This window comes from Rhinatrema bivittatum, chromosome 6 (assembly GCF_901001135.1).
Source record: "Rhinatrema bivittatum chromosome 6, aRhiBiv1.1, whole genome shotgun sequence".
NCBI lineage: Eukaryota > Metazoa > Chordata > Amphibia > Gymnophiona > Rhinatrematidae > Rhinatrema > Rhinatrema bivittatum.
The window spans coordinates 256,845,859-256,867,258 of NC_042620.1; the positions used below are offsets into that span (position 1 = coordinate 256,845,859).

General features: G+C 46.2%; 1 protein-coding gene across 1 annotated transcript in view; it reads right to left on the reverse strand.

Annotated features, from left to right (window-relative positions):
* LOC115094692 (interferon-induced very large GTPase 1-like) overlaps positions 1 to 17,711 on the reverse strand; it is a 57,301-nt gene extending 39,590 nt beyond the window's left edge. The window contains exon 1 of the mRNA XM_029607943.1: positions 17,381 to 17,711. The gene's annotated coding sequence lies outside the window, so the exon portion shown is untranslated. The remainder of the gene's footprint in view (positions 1 to 17,380) is intronic.
* Between the last annotated feature and the right edge of the window lie 3,689 nt (positions 17,712 to 21,400).

Here is a 21,400-nt window from a genome sequence, read left to right on the forward strand (position 1 = left end):
TCTAAAAAATGTGTCACCAACATGAAAAGTTTGGAAAGCTCTGATATAGAGGGTAGGCCGTGTGGATTCAGAGTTCTCACCCAGACACAGACTAGTTTGAAAGCCACAGGCCAACCTCTGAGTGAACTCATATTTACTGTTTTGCACTGTGAAATGCTTATGAATAGGTAAGAGTCTGTTTATTTTAGTTATTCTGGTGGGTCTATGATTAGAAAGCAAGCAATTAACTTAAACTAAAGCCTGAGAGAGTGAAGACCACACAGCTGCACCTGAAACTGATAAGAAATCAGAAGGAGGGAACATTGCTGCTTTTCCCAAGCATTTAGTGTACAAGGAGAAATAACAGCTACAGAGAGAGAGGGAGAGCACGTTTCCGGATGTGATAGCACAGGCTGATCCTTTGGAAACATGTAATTTATATTATCTATCATTATTCTTCTGTATGATCTGATTGTATTTGTTCTATCCTCCTAGTGCTCAAATAAACTTACTTGCCTAAGTACCTGGAACCATGATATACTGAATCAAAGTTTGTGGGGTGCCTGGCCTCAGCTGATAAACTGAACTATTCCTTGATTTTTGTGAAAACAGTGGAATACAGAGCTAGACCAAAATGAAATGTTTGAAGTTTTTATTTCTCTTCCTGCATAGTTCTACAAGCTGAGGGTTTTTTTTCCTTTCCAGGAAATTAGCTTCATCTTTTACTGGTTTAGGTTGCTTGCAAAGCAGGTGTGTATGCTTTTTGTATGTGCCTACACCTAATTTAAAGTTTGCATTACTTTAATTGTGAAGCTATAGTTTTGGCAAAATGTTTCATAAAGCAGGGAGAGGAAAGATATGTAGTAATCTATCTCATAAGCTTTTTTCTCTCCTTCCTTCCTTCTCCGCAAGAAAGGAATGTAAATAGTTCTGGTTCCTGTGCTTAAGCAATCAAAATCACGTAGTTAGAACATAAGAACATGCCACAAGGGTCCATCAAGCCCAGCATCCTGTCTCCAACAGTGGCCAATCCAGGCCATAAGAACCAGGCAAGTACCCAAAAACTAAGTCTATCCCATGTTACTGTTGCTAGTAATACCAGTGGCTATTTTCTAAGTTAACTTAATTAATAGCAGGTAATTGACTTCTCCAAGAAGGTATCCAATCCTATTTTAAACCCAGCTACACTAACTGCACTAACCACATCCTCTGGCAACAAATTCCAGAGTTTAATTGTGCGTTGAATGAAAAAGAACTTTCTCCGATTAGTTTTAAATGTGCCACATGCTAACTTCATGGAGTGCCCCCTAGTCCTTCTATTATCCGAAAGAGTAAATAACTGATTCAAATTTACCCGTTCTAGACCTCTCATGGTACACCTCTATCATATCCCCCCTCAGCTGTCTCTTCTCCAAGCTGAACAGTCCTAACTCTTTAGTCTTTCCTCATAGGGGAGCTGATCCATCCCCTTTAACATTTTGGTCGCCCTTCTCTGTACCTTCTCCATCGCAACTATATCTTTTTTGAGATGCGGCGACCAGAATTGTATACAGTATTCAAGATGCGGTCTCACCATGGAGCGATACAGAGGCATTATAACATTTTCCGTTTTATTCACCATTCCCTTTCTAATAATTCCCACTATTGTTTGCTCTTTTGACTGCCGCAGCACAATGAACTGACGATTTGAATATGTTCTCCACTATGACGCCTAGATCTCTTTCTTGTGGTAGCTTCTAATATGGAATCTAACATTGTGAAACTATAGCATGGGTTATTTTTCCCTGTATGCATCACCTTGCACTTATCCACATTAAATTTCATCTGCCATTTCGATGCCCAATTTTCCAGTCTCACAAGATCTTCCTGCAATTTATCACAATCCGCTTGTGATTTAACTACTCTGAATAATTTTGTATCATCTGCAAAACTGATTACCTCACTCGTCGTATTCCTTTCCAGATCATTTATAAATATATTGAAAAGTTCGGGTCCTAATACAGATCCTTGAGGCATTCCACTGCCCACTCCCTTCCACTGAGAAAATTGTCCATTTAATCCTACTCTGTTTCCTGTCTTTTAGCCAGTTTGTAGTACACGAAAGGACATCGCCATGTATCCCATGACTTTTTACTTTTCCTAGAAGCCTCTCATGAGGAACTTTGTCAAATGCCTTCTGAAAATCCAAGTACACTACATCTACCGGTTCACCTTTATCCACATGTTTATTAACTCCTTCAAAAAAGTGAAGCAGATTTGTGAGGCACGGCTTGCCTTGGGTGACTTTGTTCCATTAAACTATGTCTTTCTATATGTTTTGTGATTTGGAGATAAATGAATTGGCATCTTCTTTTTTGCTGAAAAAGAGGCCAGTTCCATTGTGTTGAACTCGTAACTTAGCAGGAAAAAGGAGGGCAAACGGTATCCCCCTTTATGCATTTCATTGTGGATATCCTGAAAACCCGACTGGCTGGTGGGCCCCAGGACAGGGTTGGGGACCACTGCTCTAGCCGGTCTAGCAATGAAGAATTCTGTGCAGAAAGCATTTGTACTTGCCTTTCTGCTGCCTGTCTTCCTGATCAGACAGCCTGTTCTCTGCTTCATCCAGCCTTTTAGCCTGCCCCTCTACAGCATTTACAACATCTTCGATGGAGGTCTGAATTTTAAGGAGCCTGGCATCCACCACTTCAGCCACCTTTGCAGATATCTTACATAGGGCTTCCTCCGATACTTCTGCAACTGGAGTCATGTGGTCTCCCGCATTTGTAGCAGCCATCTTGGCCACACTATGATGGTGCTGGGAGGATCGTGCCGATCTATGGTTAATTACGGGCCCAGGAGCGCTCAATTCCATCCCAAAACGCAGCGATTCCAAAGCCCCAGGCGTCCTCAGCAACCCCCCCAAATCCAGAAGGTAGATGCTAAATAAGGTAGGGAGGATGGCCGTCGATGCAAAGGGAGGGAGCTCAGGCCTAGGACACCGATGCTGTAGGGAAAGCCGCGCTGATTTTAGAGCCTTACCGGCCTTAGAAGCTTCGTTTTTTACGCAAATCACGGCAAAACGGCAGCCCCCGACTCGCTGATCAATCTCCTGACAAAACCTTTTAGGTATTAAAGTGTTCCAGGGGAGGATGGCCGCCGATTGAAAGGAACGGAGTCCAGGCCCGAGACGCCGATGCTGCGGGGAAGGCTGCACCGTTTTTAAGTGTTTACTGGCCTCAGAAGCTTCATTTTCGCTGCAGATCATGGCGAAACGGCTGCCCCAGATACCTTGATCTGACTCCCATCAAAAAATTAAAATATCAAAGTTTTGCGGGGGAGGATGGTGTCCGATGTGAGGGAGGGGTGTCTGGAGCTAGTTAGCTATGCTGCTGACCCCGGTGACATCATCCCGTAAGTTGCCCCTCTTTTAATGAGCTTGTTCCGAAAGGACTGGAACCTTCCTGCAGGACGAGCGGCTTGGGGCTGTGTATTCTTATAAGGTTTAAAACGCTGCGATTCCCTGCCCTTGTTCCTCCTGGGTGAGGAGCGCAGATATGTTCTTTTGTTCCTGTCCTCAAGTAGTCGAGGTACTGGGGATTCACCCCATTTATTGGCTAGTTTTCTCCAGTTCACTCCCGAACAGGAGGGATCCTTTAAAAGGCATTTTCATTAGATTCGCTTTGGAGGTCGCGTCGGCTGACCAGTTCCTGAGCCATAATTGTCTTCTTGCCGCCACTGCAGTGGCGACACCCCTGGATGAGGTGCGTACGAGGTCTGCAGTTGCATCGGTTAGGAAGGAGACCGCAGACTCCATCGCCTCTCGGGCGTGGTCGCATCTCTGGCAAGGATCGAACAGGAACATGCCACTAAGGCACAGCAGGAAGCAATTTGTAGCGTCATTGCTGATACATCAAAACTGCTTGAGGATGGCTTCGCCTTCTATCTGAGCATCCTTCAATGCCGCCCCTCACTCCACTGGGATTGTGGTGCGTTTGAAACTGCACAGATCATAGCATCCACTTTGGGAAACTGAAGTAATTCTTCAGCCGTGGGTTCCAGTGGGTATAGGGCTTCTAGTGCTTGCCCGCCTTTGAAAGTAGCCTCTGGAGCATTCCATTCTAGGTCAATTAGCTCCTTGATGGTTTCCAGCATGGGAAAATAGCAAGAGGCCTTACGAGGTACACCAGCATGGGATTCTTCTTTGGTTCCGCTGTGGACTCCATGCCTGGGAGGCCCAGTGTCTTCATGGTCTGGGACACAAGGGTTGGAAATTCGTCCTTGTGAAAGAAACGGAGCATGGTCTGGTGAGGCTCCATCCCTGGAGGAATTTCTCCTTCTTCCAGGGAGGCGGTTTCGTCCTCTGAGGTATCTGGCTCCCCCACGGGGAGGTTCGTGGGAATGAGAGGTATGTCTCGAGTATCCTGGGGGGCGTATCCTGCATCAGGCCTGATGCAGGATACGCCCTGCATCAGGAACCAGCCCCGGCCATGCATCAGGCCTAACCTCCATCGATGGAGGTTGGGCCTGATGCATGGCCGGGGCTTGTTGCGCTTGGACAAAGGTTTGCAGCCCTTTAAAGAATTCCACCCAGGAGAAAGTTCCACGGTCCATGGGGATCCCCTGGGAGATTGTAGTTGGAGCCCCGGAGGAGTTTCCCTGTGGGGGCGCTGAAATGGGGATGCTCAGGTCTGGGGTGCTCTAATCAGAGATTCCAGATCCCTCTCCTGGTTGTAGGGGGTCTTGAATAGGGTCCCCGGGTCTGCTCGCACTGCTGGCACAGAAGGGATTCTAATTCCGGTTGTAAAGCTCTCAATTGGCAGACTGGGCAAAGAAAGGCTCCTTTGGCTTTCTTGGCTGGTGGTGCCATTGCCTGCGCACGTGTAGGTCTGGAAAACTCGACCGTGCATGGAGTTATGCGAGAGGATGCGCTTAGTTGTGCGATTTAGGTGGCGGAATTTGACTGCTCGGCGGAGTTTGTGTGTGCGGCCCAGTAATGCACTTATGGCCTAGTTGTGCGCGCAGCCTAGCTGTGCTCATTGCTATGCGCACAACTCAGATGTGCGTGTCGCTGTGCGCTTTTAACGGAGATAAGCGCTTAGGTTAGGCGCTTTGGTCCTCTGGTCTGCCTCGCGAGTACCGCCGAAAGAGGGGGGCAAATGGCGCTGACGACCCCGAAGGTAAGATGGCGCCCCCCCCCCAAAGGGTCTCCACGTGTGTGGACCCTCGCACGGGATCGGGGCCTGTCCCAGGAGGGCTGCTCAACCCAACTTCAGAAACCTTCGACAGAGGAAGAACAGTACGGCTATTTGAGTCTTGGAGACCGGAGACTTAGAAGAAATAGTTTCTACCTTACCTGGTCTTGGCGCTTACCGGTCACGTGCCGGGCGGTCTCCAGCTGCAGGGGAGAGAGAAAGACCTTCACCGCCTCACTCATCTTCACCCGCTGCCTTTCAGCCACCCGGAGGGCTGTGTCCATGCCGGAAATCGGCCGCCGGACTAAGGCTCACCTCTGAGGGATAGCGAAGTCGTCTCAGGAAAGTCTCGACTGAGGGAGGGACCGATAGGTTTCACCACAGGAGAAGCGGGGCTCTCTTCTTGGAGGTAAATTTTCTCTCTTCTTTATAGCTGTAAGTGTTACACTATTCTGGATTAGGATAGTGTCCGCATCTGCTATGGGAGACGGAGAAATACTGAAAAGCTAAGCATGTTGCACGGGTATATGTAGGCTGACAGCTTTGAAATCTGACTCCGTCTCCCATCTGCTATTAGGAGATTACAATACCCATTGGTCCTGAGTCCATCTGGCTACAAGCTAGGAAAACAGGGATTTTGTTTTGCTTTGCCACATCCGTGGGAGGGGGAGTATGTGCTATACCTGAGTTTAACTGTTCCAAGACCTAAAAGATAAGGATTAGCAGGCTGTACACTGCAGTGGGAGATGCTGTTGAGTATGGAGACATACTTCATCATGGGGTAGAGAGTCATTCAAATAACTGCACATGTGAATGCAGGCTAGCTGAGATGCAGTAGGCCTGATGCTGGATAATCAATGAAAGGTGTCTAATATATTCTGAGGAGCTGGGTGTCCCCCAGAAGTCAGAGAGGGCCAACCACACACAACAACCAACATGGAGATCACAATGGATGACAGAAGATACTGAAACCAATCGCTGTGTGACACTCTCTGGCAGGCCAGAGGCATGCCTTCTTGCTAAGGTTTTAAAATTTAATTATATTAAAAAAAAATACACCACTAGATTCAGCGACTAATTAATAAATCAAAACAATCCTAGAGCAAGCTCTGTCGCTGACGTACAGTGATAACTTAAAATGAATAATTCTGTTTTCTAATAATTTAAATGTTGTTAATCACCTACGACAACTTGGAGTATATTTTTTTAGTTGATTTAAAATCAGCCTGTTTAAAATAATAGTATCAAAGGAGTTTGGAGGCTGGTTTCATATATTGTGTAGGTTGCCCGGCACCACTTCTTAGTGGTTATAATCATCAACCATCCTCCTCCTCCTCAAGATGTTTTTTTTAGAAATTTTTTTGTGTTTGCGTATGCTAGTCCCGATAGCCTAAGACTCTTCCGTGGCATAGTATACAATTGGATTATGTGCGTGCTACACACTGTTGTGCTCTATGAAACTGAGAAAAGGTGTTCAAAAGAGAAAAGATCAGACTTCCCCGATTTGTGTTGGTGTGTAGTTGTCCAACCTTTAGTGATGATCCCGACACGAACAGTCCATGTTTCAGACGTCAGTCCTTTCCTCAGGGGACTAAATGAATGCTGAAAAAACCAACTTCACGGGGTCTGAAACTCTCCACTCAGCGATTCCTCAAATGATGTCAATATCTGCCACATAGCGATCTTCCTCTTTCGATCGCCTCCGGAAGAAATAGTCTGTAGGCCTACTATGACCCCTTTTATATGTGTCTACTGGAGCTAAAATGGCCAATGAGTGACTTGAAAAAATTGAGCGCGTTCATGACGTCAAAGTCCGACCTTACAGAGAACTTTCTTGTTGAAAAACTATCTGATGAGCGGACCTGAAGGAACTAAGTTGGAATAGGGCGTCCTCTTGGCTCGTTTTCATTTCACGTCAGCTGGTGACGTGATGCCCCGACCTAATAGGGAACGATGTTAGCATGGAATCTTGCTTCAATGCAGACCTGAAAGAGAATTGCCACTTGTAAACGTCCTCCAGGTGAACATGCTCGGTTGTTTGACCGTATCCTCCTACTATCATTGACCGGCATCTGGAGAAGCCCGTATTGCTGTGTGCTGTGTATTGCTATGCATCAAAACTTTATCAATGCTCAAATATTAAAACCGGACCCGATATGATATATTCGGGTACCTTATGGATCTAAAATGTTGTGCCTATGGAGATCCTGTATATTGTGAATCTACAGCAGGGTATTGAAGTTGAGTTCGTCGTTCATGCCCCGGGGAACAGAAGATGTTAAAGTAAAAATCCAAAATGCTTCGGGGACTACAGACTATTGCCACAGAGAGTCTTAGGCTATCGGGACTAGCATACGCAACACAAAAAAAATTTCTAAAAAAAACATCTTGAGGAGGAGGAGGATGGTTGATGATTATAACCACTAAGTAGTGGTGCCGGGCACCTACACAATATATGAAACCCGCCTCCAACTCCTTTGATATATTATTTAAAAGGATGATTTAAATCAACTAAAAAAATATACTCCAAGTTGTGTAGGTGATTAACAACATTTAAATTATTAGAAAACAGAATTATTCATTTTAAGTTATCACTGTACGTCAGCGACAGAGCTTTGCTCTAGGATTGTTTTAAGGTTTTAAATTGGCCAGACCTCTGGGTCAGTTAAACTCCAGGTGACATGAAGTTTAATGGGGCTTAGGTATTCTTGATAAGGGTATTCTGACCAATTGCACAGAGGGAGCAATGAGTTAATGAGATTTAGCTTTTCTTGCAAATATGATAGTAGCCCCTGGTTTTTATATTTGCTAGTCCTAAGGGGACCAGTGTTTAATGCATGTATATATCCAATAACTAAAACACATTGTTCTGATTAATGCTGACACCAATATAACCATAGATTAGGAAACTTTTCACCCAGCAGGTGTCATTGTGAATCCTCTGAATCTAGGGGTGGAATATCTTGGGATCATTTTTTGTTACTTTGGCTGAGGATGTGTGTGGAGGTTGGGCCATGTGGATTCAGAGTTCTCACCCAGACAGAGACTAGTTTGAAGGCCACAGGCCAACCTCTGAGTGAACACATATTTACTGTTTGGCACAGGTAAGAGTATGTTTATTTTAGTTATTCTGAGAGGTCTATGATGATAAGCAAGCAATTAACTTATACTAAAACCTGAGAGAGTGAATGTCACACAGCTGCACCTGAAACTGAATAAGAAATCAGAGCGAGGGAACATCGCTGTTTTTCCCAAGCATTTAGTGTATAAGGAGAAATAAAAACTAGAGAGAGGGGGGAGAGCGTGCTTCCGAACGTGATAGTATAGGCTGATCCTCTGGATTGTATTTGTTCTATCCACCTAATGCTCAAATAAACTTACTTTCCTAAGTATCTGAAACTGTGATGTACTGAATCCCAGTTTGTGTATGGCTATTTGTGTAGGGAATAAGCTCCTGGGTTCAAACCCCCAGGTATAATCCCAGTAATTGTGTGTGGTTTAATATTGGGTAAGCCCCGAGGTAGTCCTGTGTGCATGCAGGCGATAAGCTCCTCAGGTAGCCCCCAGTATAGACTTCAGTGAGATTAGCCCCACAGGACAGAGCCCCCTGGGCAGAATGCCGGTATGGCATGGTCCTGAACCCAGAATAGCACCCTTATAATGTGCCACTTTACAGAACTCCTTCCTGCCCTCCTCCCTCTTAAGGCCCTATCCAAGTGCTTTCACTCCTATGCTGTCCCTCTTGCTGTCTGCTCCCTGTGCCCTCTTCTTTATATCTTTCTGAATATTGATCCCAATATGGCCACCTCTCTCTCTTTTCCTTTCTTCTGACCCCCACCAATGGCCATGCTACTCCTCAGCACAACTTTTTTTCCCTCACTCTCAGGCCAGCAGACAGCCAGAGTACATGTAGCAGGGGCCAGAAAGGCTCCTCAGGATCATCACCCTTGTTTGCTGCCGTCTCTGGTCCTGTGGAGCAGCATCTAGTTGAAGTTGCAGCTGCAGACTCCCTGCGGTGGCAATCAATCACATTCTTTTCCTCCTCCTCCTCTGGGTGCCAGTTTGGGCTTGTTGAGGTTGCGATTTCCTTTCCTTGGCATGGGATCGACAATGCAAATAGGAGGCAGAAGCCTTAGAGCAGAGCTCCTCAGAGATGAGGTCCAGCCTGCTTTATTCTCAGCAGTTGCACTTTGAATTGCCTCCCTACCTGGCAGACCCTTGTGATGGTCTTGCAGACCCCTAGGTGTCACATAAACCCAGGTTGGGAACCACTGCTCTCTAGCCTGTAAGGGATCCACAGTGTTTATACCATGCCCTTCCTGAATTAAATTACCATTCACGTCTTAACCACCTCTTCCGGTAGGGCATTCCATGCATCCACCATTCATCTGGACAGGCTACAGTCAAAGACAGGATGCTGGGCTCAGACTTTCGTCTTACCCATCTGTTATGTACTTATGTAGGGTGGATGAAGATATATTTCAAGGGCCCTGATGGTGACTGTCCTGCAAAACCAAGATAGTCAGTGTCCGGATCTCCACACAAGATTTGTGCGCAATAAAATGCTTATTCAAAATAAATTTCAATTGAAATAATTTTCACAGACCGTATAGTTTAAGTGCCATCCACCCACATCCAGTCCTCCAAAACATGCACAGCTTTATCTTGATCAGCTCTAACCTCCACCAAGGAGCATCCCAGCATTCTTTAGTCATTCGTACAGCTACTAGGTGGTAGGGAAATACTATTAGGAACTTTTGTGCATCCTGCTGTCCACAAATCCACTGTTACTCTAGATGCATATAATAGAGGAAGTTCATGCAAATATATCTCGTGCATAATCACTGTGGATATCCCAAAAACCAAACCTGTGTCTGGGACTCAAAAACCTGCCCTATCATGTCCCCTCTCATTTGTCTCTTCTCTAAGCTGAAGAACCCTAACTTGTTTAGGCCTTTCTTCATAAGGGAGCTATTCCATCCTCTTTATCAATTTTGTTGCTCTTCTCTGCACCTTTTCTAGTTCCACAGTATCGTTCTTGAGATGAACTGAATAGATCTGCAGACCAAACTCAAGGCAGAGCCGGTCTTTGGGGTGAGCAAGCTGGGACGATCGCCTGGGGCAACCATGAGCTGAGGGGCACCCAGAGCACCACCCGGCATCAGTTAGCCCATGGTGACAAAGGAGGACTAGCAGCAGCCAGAACATGACAGACCCCATCCTACAGCAGCCCAAAAGAGGCCGGAGGGACCGTAGCAAACCCCATCCCGCCGCAGCCTGAAGAAAGCCCGACAGTGTTGGGGCTGCAGTGGACCCCATCCTGCCTTGGCCCAAAGAAAGGAACAAGCAGCAATGGGGCCACAGCAGACCCCATTTCACCACGGCCTGAAGAGAAGGGGAGGCCATGAGTGTGTTGGTGTGAGACAGAAGTCTGGTTGTGAGTCTATGTGAATTAGAGCCTGTGTGCTTGTGGTTGTGTTAGAACCTGTGTATATGAGAGAGCTAATATGTGTGTGTAAGTGTATGGATGTGTGTATGAGAGAGGAAGTGTTTGAGAGCCTGTGTACATATGTGTGAGGGAATAAATGAGAGAATGAACATATGTAAGTGTGTGCGTGTGAGAGAGCACCTGTATCTGAGAGCCTCTGTGTGACACAAAGGCTCTCATTTTCTCTCTCTTACAAACCCACACACTTACACAGTTTGGGGGCGGGGGGGGTCGTCACCAACCATGCTTACCCAGGGCCTCATTTATCCTAGGGCCTCAAGTGTTGTCACAACCTGAACTCTAGGGTGTTTGCATTATAGATTTCTACAGAGGTATTATTGGAGAAATTACTTACCTGATAATTTCGTTTTCCTTAGTGTAGACAGATGGACTCAGGACCAATGGGTATAGTGTGCTCATGATAGCAGTTGGAGACGGAGTCAGATTTCAATCTGACGTCAGCACTACATATACCCGAGCCCGAGGCTCTGCTCCTCAGTTTTCTCCTTCGAAAAGCAGGTGTTGGATATATGTGTGGATAACTTGATTAACTTGCATTGGTTGATATGATTTCTAGCTGGAGGGCCGCCAGAGCATTCAACCGAGAAGTGCCGGCATCCGGTCGCTGAGGGTGTCTTACTAGGGGCAAGGGCTGGCTTACACCCGTGCTTATCCTGCTCTCGGGGATTGTCCTCCGAGTTTCCGTATTTTCCGGGCATCCATGGGCGGGATGCTGAGTCCATCTGTCTACAATAAGGAAAATGACATCATCAGGTAAGTAATTTCTCCATTTCCTAGCATGTAGCAGATGAACTCAGGACCAATGGGTCCTATAAAAGCTACTCCCAAGATGGGTGGGAGGGCTGCCCGTGGTCCATTTAGGACTGCCCTTGCGAATGCTGTGTCCTCTCTGGCCTGGACATTCAGGCAGTAGAACCTCGAGAAGGTATGGGTTGAGGACCACGTTGCCCGCCTGATAAATCTCGACAGGTGACAGCATCTTGGTTTCTGCCCAGGCCACTGCCTGGGGCCTTGTGGAATGGGCCTTGACTTGCAGCGGTGGAGGCTTGCCTGCCTCTACGTAGGCTGCCTTGATCGCTTCTTTGATCCAGCGGTCTATGTTGCCCGCGAGGGCCGCTTCCCCTTGTTTTCTCCCCGCTGTGAAGAACGAATAGATTTCGTACGGATTCCGATCTTTCCAGGTATCGGACTAGGAGTCTACCGACGTTAAGATGGCAAAGCCAGCATGAGTCTTCCGATTCCTTGTTCTCGTCTGGGGATGGTAGTGAGGTAGACTAGTTAAGATGGAAGAGAGAGACCATCTTTGGAAGGAAGGAAGGTACAGTGTGTAGCTGTACGGATCATGGTGTGAATCTGAGGAATGGTTCCCGACATGATAGCACTTGAAGCTCGGAGATTCGAAGGGCTGAGCAGATTGCCACTAGGAATGCCGTCTTCAAGGTCAGGAGCCATAGGAGCAGACCACGCGTGGGTCTGAAGGAGGCTCCTGCTAGGAAGTCTAGTACTAGATTGAGGTTCCATAGGGGTGCCGGACACTGTAGAGGTGGTCGGATCTATTTGACCCCTCTCAGGAAGCGTGAGACGTCTGTATGGGCGGCTAGGCTGATACCGTCCACTTTAGTTCTGAAGCAGACCAGTGCGGCCAGTTGGACTTTGATAGAGTTGAGGGACAGCCCTTTCTTCATGCCGTCCTGCAGGAATTCCAGGATCATGGGAATTTTGAATGTCCGTGACCTGATGTCGCGGTCTTTGCACCAGGCTTCGAATATTTCCCATATTCGTATATAGGTTAAGGATGTGGAAAACCTTGCACGCCCGGAGCAGGGTGTCAATCACTGGCCCTGAGTATCCGCTCTTCTTCAGGCAAGACCTCTCAATGGCCAGACCGTAAGCGAGAATCTCGTTGGGTCTTCGTGGAGGATCGGTCCTTGCTGGAGTAGATCCCTGTGTGGAGACAAGACGCAGAGGGCTCCCCGCTAGGCATTCTCGCATGCCAGCGTACCACGGTCTTCTTGGCCAATCCGGGGCCATTAGAAGAACTATCCCTCTGTGGTGTTTTAACTTGCGGATGATTCCGCCCAGTAGTGACCATGGGGGGAGGCTTACAGTAGGACCTCCTGTGGCCATGTTTGGACGAGGGCATTGATTCCCTGGGTCAGAGGTTCCCGTCTGCGGCTGAAGAACTTGGGAACTCGGGTGATGAACCCGGTTTGCTGGGGTCCCCCAGTGGTTTACTATCAGCTGGAAGGCTGCGGTGGACAGTGTCCATTCCCATGGCTCCAGACTCTCTCTGCTGAGGTAGTCCGCAGCGACTTTGTCTTTTCCTGCGATGTGGGAGGCTGATATCCCTTGTAGGTTTATTTCCGTCCACTTCATTAGGGGTTCTATTTCCAGAGACAACTGCTGGCTTCTGGTTTCCCCCGGTGGGTTGATGTAGGCCACTGTTGTGGCGTTGTCCGACCTGACTCTGACAGATTTGCCCTGGAGTCTGTGACTGAATCGCAGACAGGCTAGACTGACTGTTCGTGCTTCCAGTCGGTTTATGTTCCATGCCGACTCTTCTTTGTTCTATTGCCCTTGGACCGTTAGCTCTTGGCAATGGACTCCCCACCATCGCAGGCTCGCATCCGTGGTGAGCAAGGTCCAGTCCAGTGAGGATAGGCTTATTACCTCGCTCAAGTGGTTTTCTTGCAGCCACCACTGTAGCTGGTTCCGAACTTCCGCCGGTAGTTGGAGGGGGGCGGAGTAGTTGTTGGCAATTCTGGTATTAAAGCTCTGTTGTAGAGCTGGAAGTAGCAATCTGTTAGGTCTGCTATTGTTGAGAGAGCTGGGAGTAGCAATCTGTTAGTGATAGACTGCTGGAATAGCAATCTGTTGTCACTGGAGATAGTAGTAGGTGGATCCTTGGGCCGGTGGCAGATGACCACAATCCCCGGGGGAAGATCCCGAGAGGGACCACCGGCTAGGCTTAGAGTACGGAGACAGACACACACTAGTTCTTTTATTAAACAGGATTTGAAACCACCAGAGGTGGCAGTAGTGAGCTGATATGCCCGGCTGGGTTGTAGTCCCTCAGATACTGGAACAGTGATCCCTGGATGGCTGAACTGGTGAGAAACCGTAGATAGAAAGTAGGCAGGGTATGCAGAGTTCATGAACAGAACTTAGAAGATAACACTCACATAATGATCTCAAGAAGCTCAGGAGCTGGAATGGAATTGGCCCTCGAGGAGCGAGTACCTGGTTCCAGGGAAAGCTCTGAGAGAGCGGTGGTAACTCACTGAGGTAGTAGACAGTGAAAGCTTCCAGGCAGAAGTGAACAGCAATGAGTCCAGGAACAAGGGCCCTCGAGGAGCGAGTACCGATTCCCGTCTGTAACCTAAAAAGCAAAGAGAGAGAGCGAGGCCCCCGAGGAGCGGGTACCTCTGGTAAGTCCGAGAAGGCAGAGTAGCTTTGATAGAGTGAACTCATCCGTAACCTTATCCTTGCTAACTCGATCTGTTAGTGTTTCAAAGACATTTAAATATCTGAAGCGGATGACGTCATCTCAGGGGGACGCCCCTGAGATTCGTGCTCTTGCTGGTACTTAGTTGGGACGCGCGCGCGCCCTTAGGCTTCAGGAACAAGACGGCGGATTTGCAGCGTCGAGCCGATCCGGGAAACGCCGGAGAAGGTCGGCATGGAGACGCCGCGGCAGTCAGCCTTCCTTCAACCCCGGAGGGAGTCGCCACAGAAATAAAGAGGGCGGAGTGAAGGACATTGGGCAGCAACGGTCGCAGCAGTCTCAGAGGCCATCTTTTGTGCATAGGAATGCACACGGAAGTCTGTGGCACTATCATGCATGAGAAAATGCTGAATAATGCTTTGCATCCTCTCCTAGGTTTTTCTTCCCCTTCCCTCTCCAATTTCAATTAACTCCCTCGGGTGTCTTCATATTCCTATTTCTCATCTCTCCTCTGCATGGGACCAGGGTTTGGGAAGATGGGAAATAGTTTCTCTTGTTAAGAGGAAAAAAAAAAATCCTTCCCCCTTGTTAAGAAGGGAGAACATGGAGCCTCAAATCCAGCAATAATTATTAAAGGTTAGTAAGCTCCACCAAATTTTTTGATTTACAGAAAAAGAAGAGCTTACTTGTGTGAAATTAGCCTAGTGGTTAGATCAACATGCTAAGAACTAGGGAAACCAGGGTTCAAATCCTACTGTCCTTGGGCAAGTCACATCATCCTCTACTATTTCACCTACAAAGTTTGGGCATGATTTATTAAGGCTTTTCATCCATTTTGTGTCTATGGGAAAAGGCTCAGAAGTCTATATTCAGTCATTGTCCAGATAGCAAAGTTAGCTGGACACAGTTATCTGGCTAACTTTGGAGGTATAATCAATATATACTGTTATTTTAAAGTTAACTTTATCTGGATAACTCTAGGAGAACTTTTGATGCTACCAGACTTAGCTGGATAAGTTTTCCAGCTAACTCTGAATATCGGAGTTTGCAGAATAACTTATCCGCCTAAAGTAACTTTTCCCTGGAACACTCCTAAAGTTATCCTGCTAAATTTTAGCTGGATAATAAAATATCTGGCTACACATTTAGCTATGTAAGTTCCCAAATATTCATTTAGCTGAATAATTTCTGAGTTATCTGGCTACATGCCCCTAAATATGGACAATAGAAGGCAAAAATGAGAGTGAAAAACTATGTCACAATAGAAATGTATAGTTTTTCACTAAAGCTTTCTTATATAAAGTTTTTTTGTGTATTTTCATTTTACACCCCTTGTTAAATGTAAACCAGCATGATGTGATACCTTTCGCGAATGCCGGTATAGAAAAACACCAAATAAATAAATAAATAAAAATATTATATATATATATATATGTATATATATATATATACATATATATATATACATACACACACACACATATATATATATATACTAGATAAGGGAGCCCTGACCAACGTGCCGCAAATGCGCAGTAGAGAGCAACTCTACCGCGCATAGGCGGGCGAGCACGTCAGCCAGAGCGGAGCGTGCCCGAAAAAAAAATGGCGCTGGGTCCTTAGGAGCAGTAGCGGCGGCGACGAGCAAGAGCAGGAGGAGCAGTAGCGGCGGCGGCGCGCGCGCGAGGGAGGGACATCCCCCCCCCATCTGCCGGTTGTGGATGAGCTGAAAGGGAAGGGGAGGAGAGTGAGAGAGGGGAGGGAGGAGAGAGTGAAGGAGGGGGGAGGAGAGAGTGAGGGGAGGGAGGAGAGGATGAGAGTTTTAGTAGATGGTCTCTTTTTCTGTCTTTGTGCAGGGGAGGGGTGGAGTAATTTACCGAAATTTTTTTTTAAATGTAGCCCATTGTTACGGGCTTAACGGCTAGTATATATATATATACACCGCCTAACTGAACACATATCAAAAGCATATCTGATTTGCAACCAGTGGCTTACAAATATGAGGGTCACAATTACAATTTACATAAGAACATTAGAAATTGCCTTGCTGGGTCAGACCAAGGGTCCATCAAGCCCAGCATCCTGTTTCCAACAGAGGCCAAACCAAGCCCCAAGACCCTGGCAATTACCCAAACACCAAGAAGATCCCATGCTACTGATGCAATTAATAGCAGTGGCTATTCCCTAAGTAAACTTGATTAATAGCAGTTAATGGACTTCTCCTCCAAGAACCTATCCAATCCTTTTTTGAACCCAGCTACACTAACTGCACTAACCACATCCTCTGGCAACAAATTCCAGAGCTTAATTGTGCGTTGAGTGAAAAATAATTTTCTCCGCTTAAATGTGTTACTTGCTAACTTCATGGAATGCCCCCTAGTCCTTCTATTATCCGAAAGTGTAAATAACCGATTCACATCTACTCGTTCAAGATATTTTGAGTCTTAGCTATTTATGTCACATGTTTAAACTACTGCGTAATCTCTCTACTGTGATCAAAATATGTACCTCCATATAAATCAGGTCCTTAGATTGCACCAACCTATTTTGGTACATTTGTAAAAAAGCTAACTGCAAGCTGCTTGGTTCTGCACACGGCAAGAAGGTAAATGGAAAGCCTGAGATTGGAGGAGAGAAAATAACATAGTCACACAGCAAAGGAGAGAAGACAGATGAACACAGAGAAAGCAGACAGAGAGAGAGCACAGAGACCTATAACAAACAAGAAGGAAAGAGAGCGAGAAAGGAAAGGAACCGAGACATGGCCGGGGTGGAAATAACAGTAAAGATACATGAGAGAAAGCAGAAATAAAAGCAAAGACTCACAAGGATGGAGGGGGGACAAGACATACAGAAAGGGTCACAGAAAGTACAACAACAAATGCCCTTTTCCTCTGAAGAATTTGCTAGATAAGATATACAATAAAATTAGATCCCTGGTTATCGTGCTGAACAGGGCAGGGAATAGGCGAGAGAAGGTAGGCATCATGGGGGGGGGGGGGGGGGGAACAGCCTCTAGAGGGGTGGCAATAGAGGGCACTTGGTGCACGGAGCAGCTGAGGAGCATCACTAGGGCCTGATAAAGTTTTGCGGCCGATCAAGACCTTAAAGATATGGGCCGAAGGGAGTTCAGTTTGTTTACTTTTTACAACACTGCACATTGCAATTAATTACTCCCTTGTCCTTAATACTGTTGTTTTCAGTCTCTTCTGCTTATTTGTGTACGCATTCCCCAAGTATTCACTTTCCGGACGTAAAATAGAGGACACTTACCTGAGAGTTGCAGGAGCGAGGTATCGGTGTCTCAGAATGAATCCGAATGCAACGACCTTTGTCTTGTTTTAGGAGGGGTTTCAATCCACTTCGCCCTTTTCCCCTCCCCCCATATATTCCACTAACTGCGTCGTGTTTTAGCTCTCAAGGGAATCAAATTACCAGCACTCGCAAAGCCCTTTGCACACAATGCTGCTGCGCTGGAAAGCGAACGCAGGATGGCCCGGCAAGGAATTTCCTACCATCAGAAAACGACGGGCTTCGTCTGGAATGCTTCAAAGTTAGCTCCCAAAGATTTCTGGGATCAGAGGAGCTTCTTGTTTTAACAGAAGCATGCCCGGTGCTGCTTGAGAGGGACTGAGCAAGGGGGCTGGTGCCGCTGGACTTGGGCGACGAGCAGGGGGTTCCCGCTCACATGCGCGTGAACATGACTGCGCACGCCACCCGGCTTCCCGCGCAGGGCCTGGGCCGGCATTGGCTGCTGCTGAGCCACTCCCACGGCTGCAGATTGCCGGGGCTTGTCTTCCGGCACAACCAATAGCTGCAAAATTCGCTGCTGTCTGAGATTAGCAGTAGAAAGTGCCAGCTTGCCAGTTTTGAAGTGGCTCACAGAGTGCTTTGTAACACAGAGCCGGTGCTAGCTTCTTTGCAGCCCTGTGTGAACAGTTATTGTGCTGCCCCCTTCTCATTGTTTTGGGGGGGGTTTACATTTAATTTTTATTGTTTTTCAATAATCAACACACAATAGAAACAGTCTGCTGACTGTAGCACTGTCTCACTCTCTCACCCTGTCCCAGGTCTGGTTTCCCTGCTAAAAAAAAAAAGTCCATTTCCCTCCAGCAGTCCAAACTTTAATTAAATATGTTTTAATTTAATTTTTTTTACATTTCCCAAACACCAATAAAATATTTCATAACAAAAAACACATCAAATAACTCCCAATAAGTATTTAAAGTATTTTAAAAATACCCCGCTCTCCATACCTGAGAACTTGATTTCCGTTCCAGTCAGCCTGAGATTATAGTTGATTGGGGAGAGGAAGAGCTATAACCTTTCTTTTCTCTCTCTCTCTCATACATACACTGTCAAACACATACATGTTCATTCACTCCCTTTCTCACTGTCTCTCACATACACATCTTTCACATGCACATACTCTGTTTCTCACTCATACTCACATTCACACATTCACTCACAAGGGTAGCTCAAGGCAATCTGCTGCCTGAGGCAAGGGATGAGATAGTGCTCCCCCATCCCCCAAAGGCACGGCACAGGTTAAATCATCAAAAGGGGCAAGGAGGGGAGTCTCTTTGTAGTATGGCCCTTTTGGTGATTTTCAATACTGCAGAAAGGGGAAAGCAAGGATCAGAGTTCCCAGAGGAGTGGTGGCGTGTCAGTGATAATATTTATAGGAAGCTGACTCCCAGGAATCCTAAGACCTGCCTCCTGCCTTTTCCCCTGGAGATGGGTGAATGGTAGGGGGTCTTTGTGTGGCACACTCTCTCCAGGCTGGTGCAAGGGCATTAGGCACTATAGGTAAACTTTAAATCCTTGTGCCCATGCCCCCTGCCCTCACTACACAATAAAAAAAATTCTGCATTTATAATCATTTTTACATGAAAAAGGATAATGAAAGTATAGTCTTCTGAGATAAAAATATCACAACCCTGCAAAAAACATACGGAGCTCATATGGTGTTAGGTCTAAAGTAATGCATGTTGGACATGGGCTTTGCCTTCAGAAAGCCCAGGGTAAACTGAATTACAATTACAATACAGTAATCTTCTTTCATTCAACCTCTCACCTTCCACAGCCAATCCATCTCCAGCTCAAACCTTCAGATCTCTCCTGCATTTGATCCTCCCTTCAAACAGCCCCTTTTCTAAACAATCCCCTAGGCTAGGGCAACATTTTCCTTTGAGCTCCGGGCCAAAGGTGGATCACAAGTGATGGGAAGAGGCTGATGACAGAGATATCATTTTTCTCTTGGATAGGTTCAGTGGTGGGTGAGGACAGAGGAGTAATGTCTATCTTCACCAGCTCATGCACACTCATCTCTCCTTTCCCCCCATGCTGGTCCTGAGTTCAATGGTGATCTGCAGGTGGCAGCAGCATTAGTAATGAAAGTCAGCACAGGACCTGTAAGCCAGTGCAAGCTCACAGGCCTTGCAAGAGCCAAAATGCCTTCTCATGCAGTGCTTCTAGTTACCACAGAAAATCATGCACAAGTGGAACTGTTGCAAGGCCTGTGAGTGCATTCTGACTCACAGGCTCCTCGCTGCCTACCGCTAATAATGTTGCTGATGGTACCTAAAGAGTACTACTGCCATTTGAGGCACTTGTGATCCCAGCTGAAGGTATTGTGATCCCATTTTGGGTCCCAACCCACAGTTTGGGAAGCCCTGAACTACACGGTAGCAGAATACCTCACCTCGGTTGCACATGCAGAACACAGATAGATCTACAGAAACATATAGACAAAAACTAAATTGGAAACTGAAACAAGCCAGACTATATGAAATGCAAAAATAAAAAAATAGAAATACCAGTCTTCAAAACAATAAAATCAAGAAATATAAAACATCAATCATAATAGTAAAAACATACTGATAAAAAGAATAAATATTTCAAAACAGCTGATGAAAAGAATAACAGCCAATAATTAAAAACTCATACAAAAATTATAAAAAATTTCTCAAACATCAATACAATATTTCAAAATAGCAAATTCATCAAATACCCAATAATTAAAACTAAAAGATAAAAAATATCCCAGCTTTCCATATCAGGGAACTTTTGATTTCCAATTACCCTCTGATTGCCATGGATTAGTTTGGGGGAGGGGGCAGGGAGGGAGATCTTTCTCCTCTCATATATTCAACATTCATTCTCTCTCTAACACACACATACTCTCACACATACTCTTTCACACTCACATACACGGATGCTCTCACATGCACACACAGATGTTCATATGCTTTTTCACACATGCTCATACACTCTCACATGCTCTTTCGTACTTGCATAGATGCTGTCATATATGCTCTCACACAAACATATGCTCTCACACACACAGATGCTCTAAGCTTTCACCACATATTTATGCTCTCTCATCCACACATACTCTCTTTCATACCCATGCACAAGTTTTCTCTCACACACACCTATGCACATATAAACATACACACACACACTCTTCCATACTCACACATGTCTTTCCCTTTCGACTGTGGGTGGGATAAGTTCAGCAGGCAGCAGCGGACACATTTTCTTCTGCTGTGTAGCCTCTGGGCTTCCTTCCTTCTTCAGCCACCGATGGGTTGGGCTCTGTTGGGCCTCTTTCCTTCCTTCCTTCTTTGTGCAAAGTTCCTCTTCTGGCCTGCGGTGGATGGGAACCCCATGGGCATGTCGGCAAGTGGAGGCGGCTGCCGGAGGAGAGTTTTGGAGGGCACTTTTTGCCACTGAAAACTTTGCCACCTGAGGCAGCCGCCTGAACCTGCCTCATTATAAAACTGCCCCAGCATGCAGTCCTTGAACTGATGGAGTTGCAGGCGAAGGAAGTGGCTCCCAGGGAAGACCCAGTCTTAGCAGGAATTAAGAAGCCTGCAAAGGTATTCCTGCTACACCCAGCTAACCAGGATATGCTTAGGGCTGAGTTGGATAATCCAAACTCAGCAATGAGAATAAAGAAGTCAATGGATATACTCTATCCATTTCAGCAGGCCAAAAGAGATTCCAGATGCCAAAGATAATTGCCTCAGTGGCAGCAGTGAGGTGGAAGGAGGCTTGACGCTAAAAGACTGAGGATAGGAAAGTGGAGTTCCTGTTGAAGAAGGCAGTTGATTTGGCTAGCCTGTTACTACTGGTGGCTGTCTGTGTAGGATGTGTCGCCAGAACGATGATTCACTGGATCCAGTAGGCCTAGCTGAAAATGCACCTTTTCAGCTAGCTCTACTTTCTTGTTGTTTTTAAGCGTTATTGGAGTTTGAATGACCTCGATATATATAACGATATAAATTG